This window comes from Schistocerca americana, chromosome 1 (assembly GCF_021461395.2).
Source record: "Schistocerca americana isolate TAMUIC-IGC-003095 chromosome 1, iqSchAmer2.1, whole genome shotgun sequence".
Lineage (NCBI taxonomy): Eukaryota > Metazoa > Arthropoda > Insecta > Orthoptera > Acrididae > Schistocerca > Schistocerca americana.
Window position 1 is genome coordinate 360,048,259 of NC_060119.1, and position 25,302 is coordinate 360,073,560.

Consider the following 25,302-nt stretch of genomic DNA (forward strand, 5'->3'; position numbering starts at 1 on the left):
GTAGCCGTAAAGTAAGGAAACAGAGCGCTCGAGACAAACTAAACCGCAAAATTTGTTGTTAAAATGTTTTTAGGGCTAAGCAATAGTACGAAAGAATAAAGAACGAATACCGCTTAGACGCCCTGCGACACATGACATTCCTAAATACAACGTATTTCGTCCAGACACTTACTTCACATTTTTGCAGTAGGAAGGGCTCCATACCTCAGTGGGTAAGAATGGAACTCTTATAGAATGACTTTGTTGTCCGTATGTCTGTCTGTTCGACTGTTAAGGACCCTTTTCCTCACGAACCGGTAGAGTTATGAAGTTGAAATTTACGTCAAATACCAGTTTAGTATTGGAGGGCAGCGTGGAGGGTAAAAATCGTAGAGGGAGACCAAGAGATGAATACATTAAGCAGATTCAGAAGGATGTAGGTTGCAATAGGTACTGGGAGATGAAGAAGCTTGCACAGGATAGAGTAGCATGGAGAGCTGCATCAAACCAGTCTTTGGACTGAAGACCACAACAACAACAACGATCCCTTGGCGGTAAAAATAATTTAAACTTCCAAGTCACAGCAATCAAACGTTACAGTCATATGTCGCACATATTTTGATACTTGCAAACTCTAAACTATGTGATCAAAACTATCCCGACACCTGGCTGAAAATGCTTACAAGTTCGTGGCGCTCTCCATCGGTAATGCTGAAACTCAATATGATGTTGGTCCACCCTTAGCCTTGATCACAGCTTCCACTCTCGTAGGCATACGTTCAATCAGGTGCTGGAAGGTTTCTTGGGGAATGGCAGCACCTTGTTCGCGGAATGGTGCACTGAGGAGAGGTATCAAAATCGGTCGGTGGAGACTGGCACGAAACGTGTTCTATAGGATTCAGGTCAGGACTCTCTGCAGGCCAGTCTATTCGTGTAACCACTCCGCCACAGGCTGTGCATTATTAACAGGTGCACGATCGTCTTGAAAGACGCAATCGCCATCCCCGAATTGCTCTTCGACATTGGGAAGCAAGAGAGTGCTTAAAACATCAATGTAGGCCTGTGCTGTGATAGTGTCACGCAAAACAACTCCTCCATGAAAAACACGACCACACCATAACACCACCGCCTCAGAATTTTACTGTTGGCACTACATACGCTGGCAGACGACGTTCACCGGGTATTCGACATGTCCACACCCAGCTATCGGATCGCTACATTGTGTAGCGTGATTCGTGAAACCACACAAAATTTTTCTATTGTTCAATCGTCTAATGTTTACACTCCTTACACCAAGTGAGGCGTCGTGTGGCATTTACCGGCGTGATGTATGGCTTACGAGCAGCCACTCGACCATGAAATCCACCTCACCTCCCGCCTAACTGTCATAGTACTTGCAGTGGATCCTGATGCAGTTTGGAAATCCTATGTGTTGGTCTCGATAGATGTCTGCCTATTACATATTACAACCCTTTTCAACTGTCGGCGGTCTCTGTCACCCAACAGACGAGGTCGGCCTGTACGCTTTTGTGCTGTACGTGACCCCTCACGTTTCCACTTCAGTATCACATCGGAAACAGTGGACGTAGAGATGTTTAGGAGTGTGGAAATATCGCGCACAGGCGTATGACACAAATGACACCCAATCACCTGACCACGTTCGAAGTCCGTGAGTTCCGCGGAGTGCCCCCTTCTGCTTTCTCACGATGTCTGATGACTACTGAGGTCGCTGATATGGAGCACCTGGCAGTAGGTGCAGCACAATGCACCTAATATGAAAAACGTATATTTTTTGGAGTGTCCGAGTACTTTTGATCTCATAGTGTATCTACATAGGTGGCGGGTCCGATGGTGTAGTAGGAAGTCCGCACGTTTTCCTGCGTCTGGCTGCCCTCTGGGGAAATAAAAGAGTGAAGTATTCAGCGACGAATTTGAAGGGGTGTGAACAGTGACGAACAAATAAGGGTAAAAAACTAATGAATGCCGTGCGTGAAATTCAGAGGTCGCGCTATCGAATCTCAGTCCGACCACATATTTTTCTGTTTTCATTTTAACTTAAACCTCGCCTCTCAATAATGTGAGGAGTCGCTGGAAGGAGCACCCGGTTCGGATTCCAACTTAAACTGTAGCTCTCCTTTCCCTGTTAGATAATTGGAATACGCTACGGACACGCAAATGGCGTCCAATCGAGAGACTTGCATCAAGACACTCGAAATTATTATTATAGTCTACGCACATACTTAATTTTGTACGTAACCCTGAGAGTCCCAGCCTTACTCGCACTTGCTCTACCTCTCTCCTCTCTTTCTTGCTATAGGGACTTATATTTAATTGCGCTATTCGTTATATCTTTAGTACCATTTGTTGTTATAATCGTGTGTTAGCAAACATTAAGTCATCATCTTAATCTTAAGAATGCAAACAGACATATCACTATTGCCTGCAGGTTTCATCTCGGGATCTATGGCCGCCTTTTGTTTAATGATTTCTCTTACTTTTCGCTGGCGCAAATCGCTGCCATTCCCAAACATTCGCCCTCTGGTGGTGGACAGGAATATAGCTAGGGGCCGGAGGTTATGATTACATGCTTTCAGTGCTAACGTCGGCGGGATTCGTTTCCTTAGTGCTCTGAGCACTATGGGACTCAACTGCTGAGGTCATTAGTCCCCTAGAACTTAGAACTAGTTAAACCTAACTAACCTAAGGACATCACAAACATCCATGCCCGAGGCAGGATTCGAACCTGCGACCGTAGCGGTCAAGCGGTTCCAGACTGCAGCGCCTTTAACCGCACAGCCACTTCGGCCGGCACTGTACCTTTCCAGCTGTCGCTTGCATCGGTCTTTCGTTGCAGAGCGGGTATCCAGGATGCGTTTATCTTGATGCTTTCTTCTTTATAGAATAGTGAGACTCACGAATGCCACTCAATAGTTGGTTCTGGCTCTACATAAGGCAAGTCTCTGGTATGGTATCAGCGGCAAAACAGTAGGTGGCAACACGAGATATCAACACAGTTTCTAGTAATCTGTTCAAAACGGTTCGTGCGCCTACTCCGCTTGTAACCCCCGCCCAATTTTCAGATATCATCCGTCTATTCATCGGAGCCAGTCGAAAAGTGCTGCGATCTTCTCGTGGCTTAGACCTTCTGGAAGGCCTCTTCCTACTCTTCTAGCCACACTATTGTCCTGAATCCATTTCGTCACCACTGGTTCCGCAATCATTGCACTACAACCAAACGCCCCTTCAATCAGTCGGTATGATGCTCTTACATTCCTCACGCCAGTGATTTAATCTTTCTCGAAGTTAGAAAAATGGCAATTATATGCACGTGCATTTCATCTGGGAATGCTTTGTGGCCCTTTCCAGTAGCATTGTACACAGCCAATTGCCATTCTGTACTCTTACCATTTTTCGTCTGGTAAAGCCAGAATATGCACTGTCCAGTCAAATTAATGTGACCACCTGTCAAATACCTGAATAACCAGTCTTTTGAGCGCAAATCGCTCTAAAACGCACAGGAAGAGAGTTAATGATGTTCTGGAACGTACCGACAGGGATGTGGAGCCGCACCGACTCCAGTGCAATGGCCAGCTGCGCTAGGTTGTAAAAAAAAATGGCTCTGAGCACTATGGGACTTAATTGCTAAGGTCATCAGTCCCCTAGAACTTGGAACTACTTAAACCTAAATAACCTAAGGACGTCACACACAGCCATGCCCGAGACAGGATTCGAACCTGCGACCGTAGCGGTCAAGCGGTTCCAGACTGTAGCGCCTAGAACCGCTCGACCACCCAGGCCGGCGCGCTAGGTTGTATGCTAACCGGGAACCTAGAAACGACGGAGAGGCTCCGTCCCCACCGCAGCCGCAGTGGTCCTCAACTCCACGACGACTACCGCAGTCCACTTCACCCTTCCGCCGCCCCATACCGAACCCAGGGTTATTGTGCGGTGTTTGCGTGGTAGAGTAATGGTGGTGTACATGTACGTGGAGAACTTGTTTGCGCAGCAATCGCCGACATAGTGCAGCTGAGTCGGAAAAGGGGGAACCAGCCCGCATTCTCCGTGGCAGATGGAAAACCGCCTAAAAACTATCCACAGACTGGCCGGCTCACCGGACCTCGACACAGGTCCGCCGGGCGGATTCGTGCCGGGAACCAGACGTTCCTTCCCGCTCCTGAAAGCCTTGCTTTAGACCGCTCGGCTAACTGTGTGGGGGGGGGGGGGGGGGTGGGCTGCGCTAGGTTTCTTGGCTGAGGATCCGCGGCACGAACATCCCGATCCAAGTGTCCCTCAGATCCTCGACTGGGTTTAAATCCGGAGAGCTTGGTGACCAGAGGACTGCGGTAAACTCATCCTGGTGCTCTTCCAATCACGCGTCTTCACTGCCTGTTGTGTGACACGCTGTATTTCCTGTTGGTAGATGCCGTCGCGCCGAGTAAAAACAAATTGCCTGTAGGGGTGGACGTGGTCCCCGAGGACAAATACATACTTTTATTGAACAATTGCGCCTTCCAGAAGGACGAGATCACCCATGTAATGCCTCCTAACTCGACCCTTCCCACCACTGTTGCAGGTTGTTCGCTTTCAGACGTTTCACGCCGTACACGCCAACGGCGATCTGTCTGTTGGAACATAAAACGTGATTCAGAAGGCCACCTGTCGCCACTCACTGGACGTCCAGTTGCGGCTTTGGTGTGCAAATTCCAGCCTTCTTGGCCGATACACAGCAGTCAGCATGGGTGCATGAACCGGACGCCTGCTGCTGAGGTCCAACGTTCTCTGAACGGTTGTTGGTGGTCTCTAGGATCATCTGGTCGGTCAGCTGCTCAACACTTGCACATCTGTTCGCCCGTGCTCGTCTCCACAGCCGTCGTTCATCCCTGTATGTAAAGTACACCAGTGGCAAAAATAGTCAATACCGTCACTGCGCGATAGCGATGGAAATGTTACTGATGATGGTGCCACTAAAGCGGAGTTACTAAATACAGTTTGCCATAATTCTTTCACGATAGAAGACGAAGTAAATATTCCAGAATTCTAAACCAGAACAGCTGTTAGCATGAGTGACATGAAAGTAGATATCTTAGGTGTTGCGAAACAACTCAAATCACTTAAGAAAGTCACGTCTTCCGGTCCAGATGCTATACCAATCAGATTCCTTTCAGAGTATTCAGACACTATAGCGCCTTTCTTAGCAATCATATACAACCGCTCACTTGACGAAAGGTCTTTTCCTACAGACTGGAAAGTAGTACAGTTCACACCAATATTCAAGAAAGGAAACTGGTGTAACCCGTTGAATTACATACCCATATCACTGGCCTCAATTTGCAATGGGATTTTGGTGATTGTACTGTACTCGAACATTATGAATCACCTTGAAGAAAATGACTTATTGATACGTAACCAACACCGATTCAGAAAAAAACGTTCTTGTGCAACGCAGCTAGCGGTTTATTCCCATGAAGTAATAAGTGCTGTCAACAAGGGATCTCAGATCGATTCCATATTCCTAGATTTCCAGAAGGCTTTAGATACCGTTCCTCACAAGTGACTATTAATCAAATTGCGTGCATATGGAGTATTGTCTCAGTTGTGTGACTGGATTCGTGATTTCCTCTCAGAGAGGTCGCAGTTCGTAGTGATAGACGGTAAATCATCGAGTAGAACAGAAGTGATATCTGGCGTTCCGCAAGGTAGTGTCATAGGCCCTCTGTTGTTACCGATTTACATAAATGATCTACATGATAATCTGAGCAGCCCTCTTAGATTGTTTGCAGATGACGCTGTAACTTACCGTCTAGTAAAATCATCAGAAGATAAATTCCAATTAGAAGATGATCTAGAGAGAATTTCTGTATGGTGCGAAAAGTGGCATTTGGCTCTACACAAAGAAAAGTGCGAGGTCATCTACATGGGTACTAAAGGAAATCCGATAAATTTTGGGTATATGATAAATCGCACAAATCTAAGGGCTGTCAATTCGACAAAATACCTAGGAATTACAATTACGAGCAACTTTTACTGGAAAGACCACATAGATAATATTGTGGGGAAGGAGAAACAAAGACTGCGCTTTGTTGGCAGGACACTTAGAAGATGCGACAAACTCACTAAAGAGACAGCCTACATTACACTTGTCCGTCCTCTGCTGGAATATTGCTGCACGGTGTGGGATCCTTAACGGGTAGGATTGACGGAGGACATCGAAAAAGTGCAAAGAAGGGCAGCTCGTTTCGTGTTATCGCGCAATAGGGTTACTGATATGATATGCTAGATAGGGTGGCAGTCACTGAAACAAAGGTGGTTTTCTTTGCGACGAGATCTATTTACAAAATTTCAATAACCAACTTTCTCTTCCGAATGCGGAAATATTTTTGTTGACACTCACCTATGTAGGGAGAAATGACCATCATAATAACATAAGAGAAACCAGAGTTCGAACGGAAAGATTTAAGTGTTCCTTTTTCCCATGCGCCATTCGAGAGTGGAATGGTAGAGAAGTAGTATGAAAATGTTTCGATGAACCCTCTGCCAGGCACTTCAGTGTGAATTGCAGAGTAATGAATTGCAGAGTAACCATGTAGATGTAGATGTAGATGTCATCTATGGTTCGTGGTGCACCATAGTGGCCTCGGCGCCGGTTTTCAATAGCCCCATTTCCCCATGCACAATATACGTTAACTACAGTGGCATGTAAACTGTTCACAAGCTTGGCCGTTTCGGAAATTCTTCCACTCTTGGCAGGAAAGCCAATAACCAAGCCCGTTTGGTCATCAGAAAAATCGCTCCGTTTTCGCATTACGACAACGACTGCACTGTTTTCTTAGTCCCCCGACACACTTTATGCAGCATACCCCGCACTGCTAGCTCTGCCACCTGTCGTCTGTGAGTGGTTATTGCATGAACACGTCGAACATAGGCGGCGGTCAAACTAATGGACTGGACCGTGAGGCGGCAGCACCGACGAACTGTCGCCCGATCCTCACTTCGCGATATCGATGTTTCTGGTGTAGCTACAAGGATTTAAATAACACAATAAGCTAACCAAGTACTTTACGAAGTCACAGTGAAAGTTACTCACTGATGTAAGAGCTAGTGATCTCTGTTGTGTGCTAGCAGACCCTTCTCTGCTGATCCACCTTTACCAAATGTTCCAACCTGCTGGTCTAGAACTTGTAAGTAGGCTGCTTAGGTTTTTATCTTGGTAACGCCATGTAGCGCTCTATATGAAAATCACTGACTGTGCTGTGTGCAGTCTGTAGCTGGTTTGCATTGTTGAAATTTGCTATTGTAGTGTACGGCAGTTGGGTGTCAACAGCGCGTAGCGTTGCGCAGTTGGATGTGAGCCGCCAGCAGTGGTGGATGCGGGGAGAGAGATGGCGGAGTTTTGAGAGCGGATGATCTGGACGTATGCAGAGAGAGTAAATGTCATGAACTGATATATATATAATGACTTTTGAACACTATTAAGGTAAATACATTGTTTGTTCTCTATCAAAATCTTTCATTTGCTACCTATGCCTATCAGTAGTTAGTGCCTTCAGTAGTTAGAATCTTTTATTCAGCTGGCAGTTTAATGGCGCTCGCTGTTTTGCAGTACTTCGAGTAACGAAGATTTTTGTGTGGTAAGGGATTCATGAAAGGTATAGGTTATTGTTAGTCAGGACCATTCTTTTGTGGGCATTTTTGAAAGTCAGATTGCGTTGCGCTAATAATATTGTGTGTCAGTTTAATGTTGATCAGAATAAGTAAAGAGAGAAATGTCTGAGGACGTTCAGTTTTGCTCAGTTGTTGGAAAAGCAAATAGCGTAAGGGGTTTATCAGCACAATCATTCATAGTTTTTCTAAGGGGACTTTTCAAACTGTGTTATTGATGTGGATGGAAATTGGTCGTTATGGACTAATGCGAAGTAAATAAGTCCATATTTCAGACAATAATAATTTAATGCATATGGTAAATACTTTCGTAGACAAAGTGGTTTGTTTCGGTGTATTCTACACTGAAGAACCAAAGAGACTGGTACACCTGTTTAATACCGTGTAGCATAACCGCGAGCACGTAGAAGCGCTACAACACGACGTGGCATCTACTCGACTAATGTTTGAAGTAGTGCTGGAGGGAACTGACACATGTGAATCCTGCAGGGCTGTCCATAAATCCGTATGAGTACGAGGGGGTTGAGATCTTTTCTGAACAGCACGTCGTAAGGCATCCCAGATATGCCCAATAATGTTCATGTCTGGAGAGTTTGGTGGCCAGTGGAAGTGTTTAAACTCAGAAGACTGTTCCCGGAGCTACTCTGTAGCAGGTCTGGACGTGTGGGATGTCTCATTGTCCTGCTGGAATTGCCCAAGTCCGTCGGAATGCACAATGGACTGAATGGATGTAGGTGAACAGACAGGATGCTTACGTAAGTGCCACCTGTCAGAGTCTTATCTAGACGTTTCATGGGTCCCATATCACTCTAGCTGCACACTCCCCACACCATTACAGAGCCTCCGCCAGCTTGAACAGTCCCCTACTGACATGCAGGGTCCATGGATTCATAAGGATGTCTCCATACCCGTACACGTCCATCCGCTCGATACGATCTGAAACGAGACTCGTCCCACCAGGCAACACGTTTCCTGTCAACAGTCCAATGTCGGTGTTGACGGGACCAGGCGAGGCGTAAAGCTTTACGTCGTGCTTTCATCAAGGATACACAAGTGAGCCTTCGGCTCCGAAAGCCCATATCGTCGATATTTCATTGAATGGTTCGCACGCTGACAGTTGTTGATGGCCCGGCATTGAAATCTACAGCAATTTGCCGAAGGGTTGCATTTCTGTCACATTGAACGATTCTCTTCGGTCGTCGTTGGTCACATTCTTGCAGGATCTTTCTTCGGCCGCAGCGATGTCGGAGATTTTATGTTTTACCGCATTCATGATATTCACCGTACACTCGTGGAATAGTCGTAAAGGGAAAATCCCCACTTCATCCCTACCTCGGAGATTCTGTGTCCCGTCGCTCGTGCGCCGACTATAACACTATCTTCAAACTCACTTAAATCGTTATAACGTGCCATTGTAGCAGCAGTAACCGATCGAACAACTGCGCCAGACACTTGTCTTATACAGGCGTTGCCGACCGCAGCGCCGTATTCTGCCTGTTTACATACAGCGTGGACGGAAATTCAAAATGGTTCAAATGGCTCTGAGCACTATGGGACTTAACATCTTAGGTCATCAGTCCCCTTGAACTTAGAACTACTTAAACCTAACTAACCTAAGGACATCACACACATCCATGCCCGAGGCAGGATTCGAACCTGCGACCGTAGCAGTCGCACGGTTCCGGACTGAAGCGCCTAGAACCGCTCGGCCACCACGGCCGGCCGGGCGTCTGTAAATGTACGTATATATACGGGATGATTCCGTTATGATGTTAGACTTTCTAGGATGATGGAGAACGATAAATGTATTAATTTGAAGTAAGGATCCCTGTACCGGAAACGAACGAGTCGAAAGTTATAAACGAACACCGTTTTGATACCTCTGGCAGTTGAATACATGTCCTGGTTGGTGTGTTGCGAAGAGTGTAGTGTTGGTAACTTTCAGTGGTGGTAGTGTGGACAAAACCGAGAAAAATATCCAATAAACGTGGGCTCTAAAGTGCGTACCTTAACACCTATGAACACTTGTTCAGTACAGGAGATCCGTTTCACATTAGCGAAGATGAACAAATGGTGATAGCTCCTCAGGTATGCAATTTAGAGCCCACGTTTATTGGACATTTTTTCTCGTTTTTGTCCACACTACCACCACTGAAAGTCACCAACCCTACACTCCTCGCAACAGAAGAACACGGTTCATGCGGTTCTAGGCGCTCCAGTCCGGAGCCGCGCTGCTGCTACGGTCACAGGTTCGAATCCTGCCTCGGGCAGGAGTGTGTGTGATGTCCTTAGGTTAGTTAGGTTTAAGTAGTTCTAAGTTCTAGGGGACTGATGACCACAGCAGTTGAGTCCCATAGTGCTCAGAACCATTTGAACCATTTTTGAACGGTTCATGCATTCAACTGTCAGAGGTATCAGAACGGTTTTCGTTTATAACTTTCGACTCGTTCGTTTCCGGTACAGGGATCCTTACTTCAGATTAATACATCTATCGTTCTGCATCATTCTAGAAAGTCTGTAACATCATCACGGAATCACCCCGTATATAGTACATTTACAGATGCCCGCGCCTGTAACTCTGACGCTCTGTAGTCTCGCTGGATGACGTTTCCGGACATGGGTTGCTATTCAAAATACGATGTACTCACTCCCCTCTACAAGTCCTAGAAATCTGTAACGGGGATTTCCGACCACCCTGTATATCTGTATTTGAATAGGCATGCCTATACCAGTTTGGTGCTTCAGTGTATTATAAGGCGCGAACAAAAAGTTTCCGTTGGAAGGTCGTACAGTCCAGAAGCAGTATGCCAAGCAGGCAAAATCGACGTGAGTGTTGTGACAATCATCCCACCGACGCAATAGGTTGAACATATACGTTTGGTGAAACACTGTGCCCTGCTGCGTGAAGAAGTCCGTAACTGCCTGCTGGACATCCTCGCCCGACAGGAATCTTCGACCCTTCAAGGCCTCTTTTAAGCGACCGAAGGCGTGATCATCGCATCAGGAGAAGTCAGGGCTACAGAGGGGGTGCTTTAGTGCCTCCCACTTGCGTTGGTGTAAATTCCGCGCTACGACATTTGCGATATGGGGATGTGCTTATCACGAAGCAGCAGGACCTCTTGAGCTACCGTTCCACAACGGTTTTTTTCGACAGACATGCTGCCCCATACACATTCTTCTCCGATGGATGTCGTTTGATTTCCAAGCGATTAAAGGAACGCAGTTCTTTTCAGGCTGTAGATCCAGCACTTTCCTGAAAACCTACGAAATATTCACAAAACCCGAGTCAAATAGCCAAAATACTTTCCGTGTTAAACTGTTTGACCAGCGCAGTTCCTGCGAGGGTTAACATTCTTCGAAGGAAAATACATAATCCACTCTGCACTACCCTGTAAAATTTTATATACTATATGAAACACCTTTGTTAAATCTCTATTTTTATTTTTATATTTATACCGCTACACCATTGTTAATCTTTTATGTTGTTATGTGGTTTCTCTACCTTTTACTATAATTTAACCTAAGCTATTGTTTAATCATACATGTCAATAAACAGTAGGCGAAGTCCAATGTTAAAATTGTATCTGTATGCTTCAATAATAAATAATTCACTGTGCAATGTGACTGGAGTCCCAACTTGTCTTTATGAAAAAAGAAACAGAAATGAAGAATCTAACAGTGTGATGTAATGGCTAGACGAGGCGCGGTAAGAAGATCACGGGAAATCATTCCCATTACGTCTTCTGAGACATTCAGGAAAAATAGACTTTGTTCTGAAAGCAGCAATTGAGGGTAATAATTGCAGAGGCAGGACATTCAAAAAAAAGTAAAACGACTGATGGTAACGTTGGGTATTGTAGATATGCAGAGGAGATAAATAAAAACTCTGAAAGATATATTCCTCAGAGGATAGTCTTCTCAAAAAGCTGTTCATTAACTGTACAGCTTACATTTTCATGTTCAATAGTACATCGCCAGTACAAGCCAAGACTTCTTCAGAAGGGTATTTAAGAAAATCTATCCACTTCATTAATTTCTGGAGTCACAAGACTACAGGCGCAACGGTTATAACTGCCGGCCATACTCTAGGCCTCACCTCACTTTTCTCCTATCATTATCTCGTTTATCATTGTTAAGCTGTCCGCCCCCACTTGTTGAACATTGACGCTCTTTGCCTGATAGACACTATGAAAGGGCTTTCTCGCTGTCTTTAAAGCACAGCAGGAAATTCAGATATTCCTTAACTACTACTAACGCGTTTTTACGATCAATTAGCATATCCAAAATAACAAAGTAACTGGAAACGGAGTCGCACGTAGTAAAGTGTAGTAGCTCGTATAGACTTAAATCCTGAAAGGAAAGAAAGGCTATATCTTGATGCCTTGAAGCCGATTGTTTAACATAGAACTACTTAAGCACTGTTTGACTGATGAGCTATATGCATAAAATTTTAGAAAATCTCTGTCAACGTGCATCCTCTTAGTGAAATGATATGGGCTGTATGACAAATGACGAAATTATGAATGAAATAAATGAGGCCCCCTTTTTTAAAATTTTTGCTAACGCAAATATATAAATAAAGTTTTTCATCGATCAGTGGCGTAACTAACAAGCCACAATTACGGCAACTGGGTGTGAAACTTTCTTTCCCACTGTACAGAGAGCTCAGAGGAATGAAAGGTGCCGTGTGCTGGATTGGCACTCATACACGGACATTTAACCCTCTTACCAACAGAGCCAGCCGAGAAAGCATCACGGCACCGTTCGAAGCTATTATTTGCTAGTACCTTCGTATAAAAACTCTACAGTTCTTGTTTCGAGTATTTTTGTGCCACACATTTTCGTTCTCTTGGGACATTTCGTGGAAATTTGTGTCCAACGTTGGTACACGTATTTCATACGGCGAACTACGAGCCACAAAGCGTCTGCATTTTTTTTTCTCAAAGTGATGCGAATAATAACCTCCCTCATTGTTAGAGTTGCGACAGACGCATACGTATGTAGTTCTCGATTTTTAACAAGAGCTATGGTAACTCTGAGCTTTCACTTACTTGAATGGCATCGGATTACATCATGCCGCTTGTGTTCAACGGAGGAGACACACTCACGAGTCAAAACATTTTGTCCGATATGCCCGACAGAACACGCATCACTCCGACCTACTGGCTATACAGGGTGTTACAAAAAGGTACGGCCAAACTTTCAGGAAACATTCTTCACACACAAAGAAAGAATATATGTTTTGTGGACATGTGTCCGGAAACGCTTACTTTCCATGTTACTTCTCTTCAAATCTCATTAATCATGGAATGTGAACACACAGCAACAGAACGTACCAGCGTGACTTCAAACACTTTGTTACAGGAAATGTTCAAAATGTCCTCCGTTAGCGAGGATACATGCATCCACCCTCCGTCGCATGGAATCCCTGATGCAGCCCTGGAGAATGGCGTATTGTATCACAGCCGTCCACAATACGAGCACGAAGAGTCTCTACATTTGGTACCGGGGTTGCGTAGACAAGAGCTTTCAAATGCCCCCATAAATGAAAGTCAAGACGGTTGAGGTCAGGAGAGCGTGGAGGCCATAGAACTGGTCCGCCTCTACAAATCCATCGGTCACCGAATCTGTTGTTGAGAAGCGTACGAACACTTCGACTGAAATGTGCAGGAGCTCCATTGTGCATGAACCAAATGTTGTGTCGTACTTGTAAAGGCACACGTTCTAGCAGCACAGGTAGAGTATCCCGTATGAAATCATGATAACGTGCTCCACGTTATCATGATTTCGTGGAGCGTAGGTGGAAGCGTAGGTGACGAAACTAAAATGAGCTCTAACATGGAAATTAAGCGTTTCCGGACACATGTCCACGTAACATCTTTTCTTTATTTTTGTGTGGGGAATGTTTCCTGAAAGTTTGGCCGTACCTTTTTGTAACACCCTGTATAAACTCGTCCAGACAACATCGGCGTCACCTGGCGAGGAATGACTGCTAGTCAGACGCACGCACCGTGCATGTAGTATCGTCATCGCGAAGGCGCGCGTTCTATCTGAGTTTGACCGTGGGCAGATTGCGATGGCTTTTAGGCTCGACACGAGTATTTTGGAAACTGCACTACGCTGTCGTAAGTGTCTTCAACATGAGGCGAAACTAAGGTGAAACCACGTACAGACGTCGTGGGTAGGGCAGCCACACCTCATTATACACTCATGCTCATAAATTAAGGATAATACTGATACATGGTGAAACAACGCTCTGGTGGGTGGTTTGCGGGTTTAAATCACCTCGGGATATGACCATGCGGTCATTTGACCTGCGGTCGTCGCACGGTGGTGCTGGCAGCATTCCACATACGTAGAGGTGTGTTGGTGCATGTCAGAGTACGGAGCAGCGAGTAAGTGTGCAGACGTTTTCAGACGTGCTAATGGTGACAGTGTGATGAAAATGGCTCAAAGAACACATATTGATGACGCTATGAGGGGTAGAATACTGGGGCGACTGGAGGCTGGTCAAACACAGCAGGTCGTAGCACGGGCCCTCCGTGTGCCACAAAGTGTGATCTCAAGATTATGGCAACGATTCCAGCAGACAGGAAACGTGTCCAGGCGCTACAGTACGGGACGTCCACAGTGTACAACACCACAAGAAGTCCGATATCTCACCATCATTGCCCGCAAGACGGCCGCGGAGTACTGTGGGTAGCCTTGCTCGGGACCTTATCGCAGCCACTGGAACAGTTGTCTCCAGACACACAATCTACAGACGACTGAACAGACATCGTTAATCCGTCTGGAGACCTGCAAGATGCATTCCACTAACCCCTGGTCACAGGAGAGCCCATGAAGCCCGGTGTCAAGAACACAGTACATGGTGGTCCCAGGTTATGTTCACGGACGAGTCCAGGTATAGTCTGAACAATGATTCTAGCCGGGTTTTCATCTGGCGTGAACCAGGAACCAGATACCAACCCCTTAATGTCCTTAAAAGTGGCCTGTATGGAGATCGCGGTTTGATGGTGTGAGGTGGGATTATGATTGGTGCATGTACACCCCTGCCTGTCTTTGACAGAGGAACTGTAACAGGTCAGGTGTATCGGGACCTCATTTTGCACCAGTATGTCCGCCTTTTAAGGGGTGCAGTGGGCCCCACCTTCCTCCAGATGGATGATGACGCACGGTCCCACCGAGCTGCCATCGTGGAGGAGTACATTGAAACAGAAGATACCAGGCGAATGGAGTGACCTGCCTGTTCTCCAGACCTAAACCCCATCGAGCAGGTCTGGGATGCTGTCGGTCGAAGTATCGCTGCACGTATTCAAACCCCTACGACACTGCAGGAGCTCCGACAGGCACTGGTGCAAGCATGGGATGCTATACCCCAGCAGCTGCTCGACCACCTGATCCAGAGTATGCCAACCCGTTGTGCGGCCTGTGTATGTGCGCATGGTGATCATATCCCAAAATGATGTCGGGGTACATGCGCAGGAGACAGTGGCGTTTTGTAGCACATGTGTTTCGGGACGGTTTTTTCAACTTATCACCAATACCGTGGACTTACAGATCTGTGTCGTGTGTGTTCTCTATGTTCCTATACTATTAGCGCCAGTTTTGTGTAGTGCCACGTTGTGTGGCACAACATTCTGCAGTTATCCTTAATTTATGAGCATGAGTGAAGATGTCGGATGTCGTAGGCAGGGCAGACTGGTAAAACAGGACAGGCGGCGAACTGTGGTGGAATTAACATCAGACTTTAATGGTGGGCGGATGACAAGTGTGTCTGAGCACACAGTGCACCAAACACTCCTAACGAAGGGCCTCCGACCCATGCATGTGCCAATCTTAACACCACGACATCGGACACTACGACTCGAATGGACACGTGACCATCAACACTGGATGTTGACGCAGTGGCAGAGTGTTGCATTGTCTGATGAATCCCGTTACTTTCTTCACCATGCAGCTGGAAGGGTGCGAATCCGTTGTTTTCCAAGGGAACAGCTTCTTGGCACTTGTACTACGGGACGGAGAAAAGCCAACGGCGGCTCAATTAGCTTTGGGGAAGATTCACATGGGCATCCGTGGCTCCAGTGAATCATATGCAGGGCACCATGGCGGCCAAGGCATATCGTACATTGGTTGCAGACCACGTACACCCCTTGATGACAATCTCGTTTCCCGATTGCAGTGGCATTTTTCGACAAGATTATGCGCCATGCCACAAGGCCGAAAGTGTGCTGTAACGGTCCGAAGAACACAGTGGTGAGTTACAAGTGACGTGCCGGCCCCTCAACTCCCCAGATATGAGCCCAATCGAACAAATTTGGGCTGTCACAGAACGTGGTGTCAGAACTCATCGCCCCACTCCCCGGAATTTATGAGAAACTGGTGATTTGTGTGTGGAGATGCGATACCAACTGCCTCCAACGACCTACCAAGGCCTAATTTCCTGCATGCCACAAAGCGTCGCGCTGTTATCCGTGGGGCTGTTAGGTATGTGGTCATAATGTTCTGGCTGATCAATGTATATTCTAGTAATCCTTGACGCCTGTTTCATCGACCGAACTCCTGCTGGAATCGATAGGGGGTAAGTGGGCAAGGGACGCTGCGTTGCAGCGTGCAATAACTTGGACATCTGAGTCGGACAGGGACCGTGTGCGGATGGCCGAAGCGATTGAGGCAACTGCTCATGGCAAGCTGTAAATCCGGTTTCGAGTCCCAGTCTGCCACAAAATTTCAAGTTTCACCGTTTTACTACTACAATTCCCTGGGTGGCTAGAAGTGAAAATTTTCCACCCACCCCTTCTCTTTCTTTCCACATTCTCCATTTCACGCAAAAAATTTTGAACACTGCTCTAGCGCAGAACTGAACGCTCACTGGTGGCTTTGCGAGTCGGTTGTGTGGTAAAGAAAAGTGTCTAAGAACAGCAGAGACTAACGGGGATTATTCTACCAACGATATGACCAAAAAATGGGGAATTTCACTGGCATAAGCGACTTTCAGAAAGGGCACAATGTCACCCTGGTTCCTGGAACCGATCACCTCGGAAACGGCGGAGCTGGTCGACTGTTCACGTGCTACTGTCGTAAGTGCCTATGGAAAGTAGTTGAATGCTTTCTAACGCAGAGTTGAGCGTACTTTGTTGGTCCCTGTAGCAGATGGCTCCTATGTGTTCCAACATTTACCAACGAAATGGTCGATTACGATTGCAGTGGGTATGGGATCATAGAGATTGGACCGTGGATCAATGGAAACGTGGCACCTGGCCGGATGAATCACCAGCTCAGTGGTCGTGTCTGCATGCGCCGTCATCCAGGTGAATGGCTGTTCGAAAGATGCTCGCACCACTAACGCAGCCGGTGGGGGCAGTATTATTTTTTGGGGGACATTCATCTGACCTTCTACGGGACCTGAGGTAAACATCGGCGGCACCATTCAGCTGTCGTCTATGTGAACATGTCTATGTGAACATGTGTTCGTGTTCGACTTCTTCCCCAGAGTTCTTCTAGCACTAAAACTGACCGTGTCACAAGTCACAGGCCAGAATCGTGCTACAGCGGTTTGAAAAGCATGATACAGAACTCAGGTTGATGCCTTCGCTAGAAAGTGCACGTGGTCTGAACCCGATGCAACACGTCTGGGAAGTTATCGGGCTACAGCTCCGCGCCCTCAGACTACTAGCCAGTAACTTACGTGACCTGTACATAGATATGTGCCATCACGTACTTCCGGAAACCTGCCAAGAGCTTGTCGAATTCATGCCACACAGAATCTCTGCTTATTGGATTCCAAAAGTGGTCCAACACGTCATTAAAGAGGTGGTCAAAATGTGGTTTATCAGCGTATATTACGCACTATATTACCACAGTGATGAGGCTTCACTTTGTGTAACAGCTATTTCTGAAGACATTGCGTATAATCGCATTCAAATCGTTGTTTATAACGTTAATTTATCCTGATATTTAGAACATCACATCTTAGCTTGACACACGAGTACAAGTACGCAAGTGTAGTAGGTGCTAAATCTGAAATGACAGTAGTAATATTGAGTTCCAGACTCCCAGTATCACCAGATTTGTAGCGTCACCAGAGTTGTTGCGTAGGTAATATTCAGTATAGTTTGATGCAACTTCGTTATTTTTCACGAATCATTAGATAAAGCCCGAAATTTTCTTTCATGAACGTTTGTGGAACACACTGATACGCTTAAAGAGGATCCGTCTTATTGTGTATTATGTCTCTAGTGTAGCTGTGTATACTACTATACAGTGACGTGTGTTTGTGTTGTGTACTGTTGTATTTATGTGGGGACGTTGTGATGCTGCATGACGTTTCTCATGATCCTCATGAACCTATGGATTCCACATTTGCATGTAACATACGATCCAGAGCGACAAATGCAGTAATATTGTGCAACGATAAACAGCAGCCTACGTACACTATCCGATCAAAAGTGTCTAGACAATCGACGTAATGACGAATTGACCACTAAATGTCAAGAGAGGCGGACTCGCCAGTATACGAGGGGCGTTTGAAAAGTCCATGCAAAGTCCGAGAGATGGCACCACTGGCGCGTATCGAGGTCATGTTTAGTTAGTAGCATCTTCGGAAAGAACCATAGAGTAAATATCTCTGGAGTGAGCATTGGGTTCTGCGCATGTTGTCAACATTAAACCAGGAGTGTCACGTGTTTTCTGGACCTCGCTGTGCGTGTGTGCTTTCTGCAGCGTTTGAAGTTTATAATATCAAGAGTTTTTGTTGTGTTTCACAGTTTGTTGATAGTGTAATAGCGATGGTGAATTACTGTTGTTGCTACGGATGCAAAGAAAAATATGTGAAAGGAGGAATAGTAACTTTTCATGGGTACATACCATGTAGCTCTAATTATAGTTATCATATAAGTAAGAGACACTGTATATGTTTAAAAATTTCGAGACGCATTATAATTAAGGCTTGATTCTGTAGACCTATTTTTCTACGATTTTATGACTATATGATAGATATTACGGCTCGTACAAAAGCTTACAAACAATGGCTTCCTCTCGTAAATTTGCTAGTGGAACAGGAAAGGGAATGGTTAGTTGTTTCAGCAAATACTACCCTCCATGCATTTATCAGTGACTTGTCGATTATGGATATAGATTACTCAGTCTACTATTTATTTAATAAACTGGGAGCAAGTACGTAAATTGCGTTAAATAAATACTTCAAAGTGTCACCAGTAAGAAAAATTGTGCTTTAGGTCGCAAAACGAGAAAATAAATACGCAGAAATAGCAGAAAAAAGAACGAATTAGCAGGGATATAATCGCTAATGTGTGGCAAATTCGGTGTTTTTCGGACACTTGCAAAAATAGTAGTGTACTGTCACGTCGTTTTGCAAGACTATCACTGCAAAAATGTACTTCAGGCTCTGTAATACTAAAAAGTGCCGTATCATATCGAAAACTACCAAAAATTGAGTGCATCTGAAATGTGACACCTATCGTAAAGAAGCAGAATGCAATATCACTTGCCCTAAAAGTTACGTAGCTGGTTTATTCCCGGTATCAAATGGATGCTGTTAAAATATCTGCGCAACATATATAAATTATCCACGACACATACGAAGAGAATCCATCTGTATTAGGGATGTAGTGACGTTCTAAATATACAGGGCGCTATACGGACAAACACATGACGTCTCGAGAACACGTGACCAGGCTGGCAATGTATGTTGACAACACAAAATTTGTTCTGCCCATGTGAACGCTCACTCCAGAGATATTTACTCTATGGAAAGAACGCACACCAAGTTTCAGTCATATTGGTCTATTTCTTTGTGTTTGGCATTCGTGTGAATCAAGGAAGTCAAGGAAGTGAAGTGATTGTGAAAAAATGGACGAAAAAGAATTTCGTGTGGTGATTAAACATTACTTTATGAAAAGCAGTACACTTTAGGAGACAAAAGAGAAGCTTGATATATATTATGGTGACTCTGCACCTTCTATTAGAACTTTTTGTAAGTGGTTTCAAAATGTTAGGAGAGGTTATATGGGCACAAGTGTTGAACGTTCTGTACGCCCTGTGGAGTACGACTCCAGAAATCATTGATAAAATCCATGATATGGTGATGGATGACAGAAGAATTAAGGTGCGTGAGATTGCTAGTGCTGTGGGGCTCCTGAATGAACGGGTGCCTAATATTTTGTATAAGCATTTGGACATGAGAAAGGTATGCGCAAGATGGGTTCTGCGATTGCTCACGCTTGACCAAAACCGGAATCGTGTGAAGTGTTGCAAGGATGGTTTGCAGTTGTTAAGGAACAATCCGCAGGACTTTAAGCTTCGTTTCGTCACTGTGGATGAAACATGGATACATTACTATACTCCTGAGACCAAACAATAATCTAAACAATGGGTAGACAAGGGAGAATCTACACCAAAAAAGGCGAAGACCATTCCTTCGGCCAGAAAGGTTATGGGGACTGTCTTTTGGGATTCGCAAGGAATAATCCTCATCGACTATCTGGAAAAGAGTAAAACTATTACAGGTGCATATTATTCATCGTTATTGGACCGTTTGAAAACCGAACTGCAAGAAAAACGCCGGTGATTGGACTGTAAAAAAGTTCTTTTCCATCACGACAATGCACCAGCACACACCTCAGCAGTTGTGGTCGCAAAATTAATGGAAATAGGATTCCAACTCGTTTCACATCCCCCTTGCTCTCCAGACTTGGCTTCCTCGGGCTACTATTTGTTCCCCAATTTGAAGAAATCGCTGGTGGGACAAAGATTTTATTCAAACGAGGAGGTGATTGCAGCAACTAATAGCTATTTTGCAGACTTGGACAATTCCTATTATTCGGAAGGGACCAACAAATTATAACAGCGTTGGACGAAGTGTATAAGTCTAAAAGGAGACTATGTCAAAAAATATAAAAGGTTTACCCCAAACACATAAGTAGTTTTTAGTTTTGCACCGACTTTTCAAACACCCCTCGTAAAAGGAAGCGGGGAGCTCAGTGTTGTCAGCAGAGAAGCAGTGACAGCAGACTGGGCCGGTCAGAAGAGCTCAGCGACTTTGAACGTGGACTATTCACTGGATATCACCTGAGTAACAGATCCATCAGCAGCATTTCAATCCTTCTAAAGCTGCCCCAGTTGACTGTACGCAATGCACCTGTGAAGTGGAAACACGACGGAAGAACTCAAGCAAAACGAAGAGCAGGGAGACCTCCTGTACCGACGAATGGGGATCGCCAGACATTCCTGAGAGTGGTGGTAAAAATGTTGGACGAAATCAGCGGAACAAATCACTCGTGATTTCCAAAGTGCCACGAGAAGTCCAGATAGCGCAGTGACTGTGCTTGGGCACAATGGTCGAACAGCTCCTAATAAGCCACACACTGCTGTACTCAGTGACAAGCGATGCTTGAGGTGGCGTCAAGGGCCATCTTATTCTATTATTTGCTCCTTTGAACGTGTACCCGTTATGCAGGTCTTGGAGTCACTCACGTCTCTCTAGAAAGTATTTACTGAGGTTAACGAAGTCGATGTTGACTGATGCAGTCGACGACTCCATTTAGCTACACTGTCTAAAAGATCGTCCTAAGAAATACGAAATTAAGATCAGCCTGAAGATGCCTAAATAAGGTGAAACGCGTAGTTGATAAATAAAAAAACTAAAATTGCAACCAATACTGTTTTCAACTAATACTTTTCATGGTTAGGTTGTGGTCCCCTTATCGCGCTTAAGAAAACGCTAAATGCGAATGGCGTACACACATTTTACAGCATTGTGTACCGTTTGCAGTAGAGGAACAGTTTGGTGATGATGATTTTTCTTTCAGCAAAACAATGTATCCTGTCATTAAGCAGCACCTATCAGACAATGGTCTGTGAACAAAATCTTCATGAAATGGATCGACCTTGTAGCCGCCTTGTTTAAATTGTTAGAAACTTAGTCAGCCGGTGTCATAATTTTCAAATGAGAGTTAGCACGATTGTCGTGTAATAAATATTTCGAGTGAAGCGCCGTTGCGACACAGGAAATGTCAATTGTGGAAACTAAGCCACTGAATATTAAAAGTAATGTTATTAAGTAATACACCAGACTGACTACACAAAATAAGAGGGCATGCACAATCATGAGTGAGTGGTTCAAGATAAGAATTAATGCTGCAACGGAAATGGGTCATAAGTATAGTTACGTCGGTACACACTCAGTTGTATCCGAACGTACGATTGGGATAGAGGCACGTACGTTCTAAAGTACTATCATACCCCGTGGCCTGGCTAAAAAGAATTGCGGTTAAAATGCGTTTTTATTAAAAATGAAATTCCTCCAGCTGTACTTAAGATTTTATATTTACTTCGCTACTAGTTTCGACGTTGCGTCAACGCCATCTTCAGGCCCGTACACTTTGATGAAATCAGTCTAGCAGTCCGCGATGAGACCAACACATGGATGGCGGGCAGTAACTAGTGTGAAGTTTAAACCATGCCCGCCATCCATGTGGAATACGTTTTGGTCTCACTGCGGACTGCTACACTGAACCACACACAACTGATTTCATCAAAGTGTACCGACCTGAAGATGGTGCTGACGCAACGTCGAAACTAGTAGCGGAGTAAATATAAAATCTTAAGCATAGCTGGAGGAATTTCATTTTAATAAAAATTATACCAGCTGTGTCCCACCTTCATCCAGTTTAAATATGGATGTACGAAGATTAAAATGCATTCATTCATCCGAGAAAGAAAATAATCGGACTTCGTAATTAAAGAAGGTTACAGGTTCTGAATGTCGCTGCAAATGTGACCTAAATACTAAAATTGTCCTTGGCGGCCACGAAGGGAACGAGATGAACACATTCACGTACATCTATTGTTGAGCTGCGCCGTGGTGAGGATCGTCGCCTCCATCTAAATTCTCCATACAAAATTAAAATTATAATAATCTTCCAGAGTTACAGGAGTTGGGATCCACGGTATCGTAAATGAGAAAATCATATTTTCATAAAACTTCCTGGCAGATTAAAACTGTGTGCCCGACCGAGACTCGAACTCGGGACCTTTGCCTTTCGCGGGCAAAGGTCCCGAGTTCGAGTCTCGGTCGGGCACACAGTTTTAATCTGCCAGGAAGTTTCATATCAGCGCACACTCCGCTGCAGAGTGAAAATCTCATTCTGGCATATTTTCATAAATTGTTTTCATTATATAACGCAATTCCACTTTGAAATTATACAGCACGTCTTATCACCAGGACATGAGAACAACGAAAGGTAGCTATTACTATAATAAACGAAGAGCGTAAATATTCTTTTGTCCGACGGTGTTAAATACTTTTTCAAATTAATCTTTGGTATAAGAGTCGAATAACTGCCTATATATTTACCATTTAGAAAAAAAAATATTAAGATCTTTTATAACCTGCCCAGAGTACAGACCTGAACCCAAATGAACATTCTTGGGATGAGTTAGAATGCCACCCGGCCGGTGTGGCCGAGCGGTTCTAGGCGCTTCAATCCGGAACCGCGCGACCGCTAAGGTCGCAGGTTCGAATCCTGCCTCGGGCATGGATGTGTGTGATGTCCTTAGGTTAGTTAGGTTTAAGTAGTTCTAAGTTCTAGGGGACTGATGACCTCAGATGTTGAGTCCCATAGTGCTCAGAGCCATTTGAACCATTTAGTTAGAATGCCAACTACACTGCAGGCCCGAGCTTCCAACGCTACTATCTTCCCTGGTTCCAGGTCAAGAGGAAGAATGGGCTACCATTCCTCCACACATATTCAGACATCACGATGCATGTTTCGCGAGCAGAGTTAAAGCCGTCACGAAGGCGAGGGTGGACACACTCCATACTGATATCTACTACTAGGTGTACAGGTAGTTTAGATCACGTAGCACATATGTCCCGGTCCTGCCACTACCGAATTCCCAAACTTGCAGATAATGTTTGTCCTTTTTTCTCTTCTTCTTATACAGTGCATAACGTGAACTTGTCACAAGCAACCAACATGAAAGGAGATTTCTAGATGAGAAACCGGCTACGTAGTCTTCTTCTATTTACAGAACGTAGATGACGTTATCGCTACGTATATTGTGCAATTGCGCTGAAACGCTAATCACATACACATCCGAGCACAGTACTGCAGTTTTAATGCCCAACAGTATACTTGCGGCATTACGGCTATGCCACTTTGCCTTCAATGATATATGCTCCGTATTTGCTCAGTATTCTGGTAGGTCACACGGCACATGGCTTCCGCATGGTGAGTTTCCTCTGAGGGCGCTATCTGGGACAGAGGCTGGGGGGCAGCGCCTCGCCGCGTTATTAGCCCTGAGGCGGCGCGCGAGTACTTTCCCCGGCAGTAACGCCGACCTCGCATCGATCTGCGGGCCACAAGTTCCACCGCAGCCGCCGTGACGGCGCTCCTGCCTTCCAGGCACATCCGTTCCAGCATACAGGAGGCATCGTAGCCTACAACAGAAGGCACAAATACGTGCCGGCCGGTGTGGCCGTGCGGTCCTAGGCGCTTCAGTCTGGAACCGCGGGACAGCTACGGTCGCAGGTTCGAATCCTGCCTCGGGCATGGATGTGTGTCATGTCCGTAGGTTAGTTAGGTTTAAGTAGTTCTAAGTTCTAGGGGACTGATGACCACAGATGTTAAGTCCCATAGTGCTCAGAGCCATTTGAACCACAAATACGTCTTGAAAACAGATACTGTGTCTCAGAATATAAGCAATTAGCAATACGTCATGTCACCCAAACCAACGTAAAACTGCTTTCTTCTTTGTAAACCGTATGCTCCACACTCGTAGCAGAGAATCAGGTGCAAATAACAAAATTTACATACTTAAATCTATAGCCCAAAATAATGGGTATAACGCTTTCCTCATTAGCACTCTCGTTGAAAAAAAATCCAAAGTAAACTTAAGCAACCCCCTCACCATAACTAAATTAGAAACAAATGCCAAAATTTCATTCCTTGGAAAAGTGTCATACAAACTTGCAAATCCTTTCAGACAATTTGACATACACAATGTCATCAAAAACATCCGGACACCTGGCTGAAAATGACTTACAAGTTCGTGGCGCCCTCCATCGGTAATGCTGGAATTCAATACGGTTTGGCCCACCTTTAGCCTTGATGACAGCTTCCACTCTCGCAGGCATATTATCAATCAGATGCTGGAAGGTTTCTTGGGGAATGGCAGCCTATTCTTCACGGAGTGCCCCACTGAGGAGAGGTATCGATGTCGGTCGGTGAGGCCTGGCACGAAGTCGGCATTCCAAAACATCCCAAAGGTGTTCTGTAGGATTCAGGTCAGGACGCTGTGCAGGCTATTCCTTTACAATGATGTTATTATCGTGTAACCACTCTGCCACAAGCCGTCCATTATGAACAGGTGTTCGATCGTGCTGAAAGATGCTACCGCCATTCCCGAATTGCTGTTCAACAGTGGGAAGCAAGAAGGTGCTTAAAACATCAATGTAGGTGTGTCCTGTGACAGTGACACGCAAAACAACAAGGGGTGCAAGCCCCTCCATGAAAAACACGACCACACCATGACACCACTGCCTCTGAATTTTTATTATTGGCACTACACACTCTCGCAGGTTACGTTTACCGGGCATTCGCCATACCCACACCCTGCTGTCGGATCGCCACATTGTGT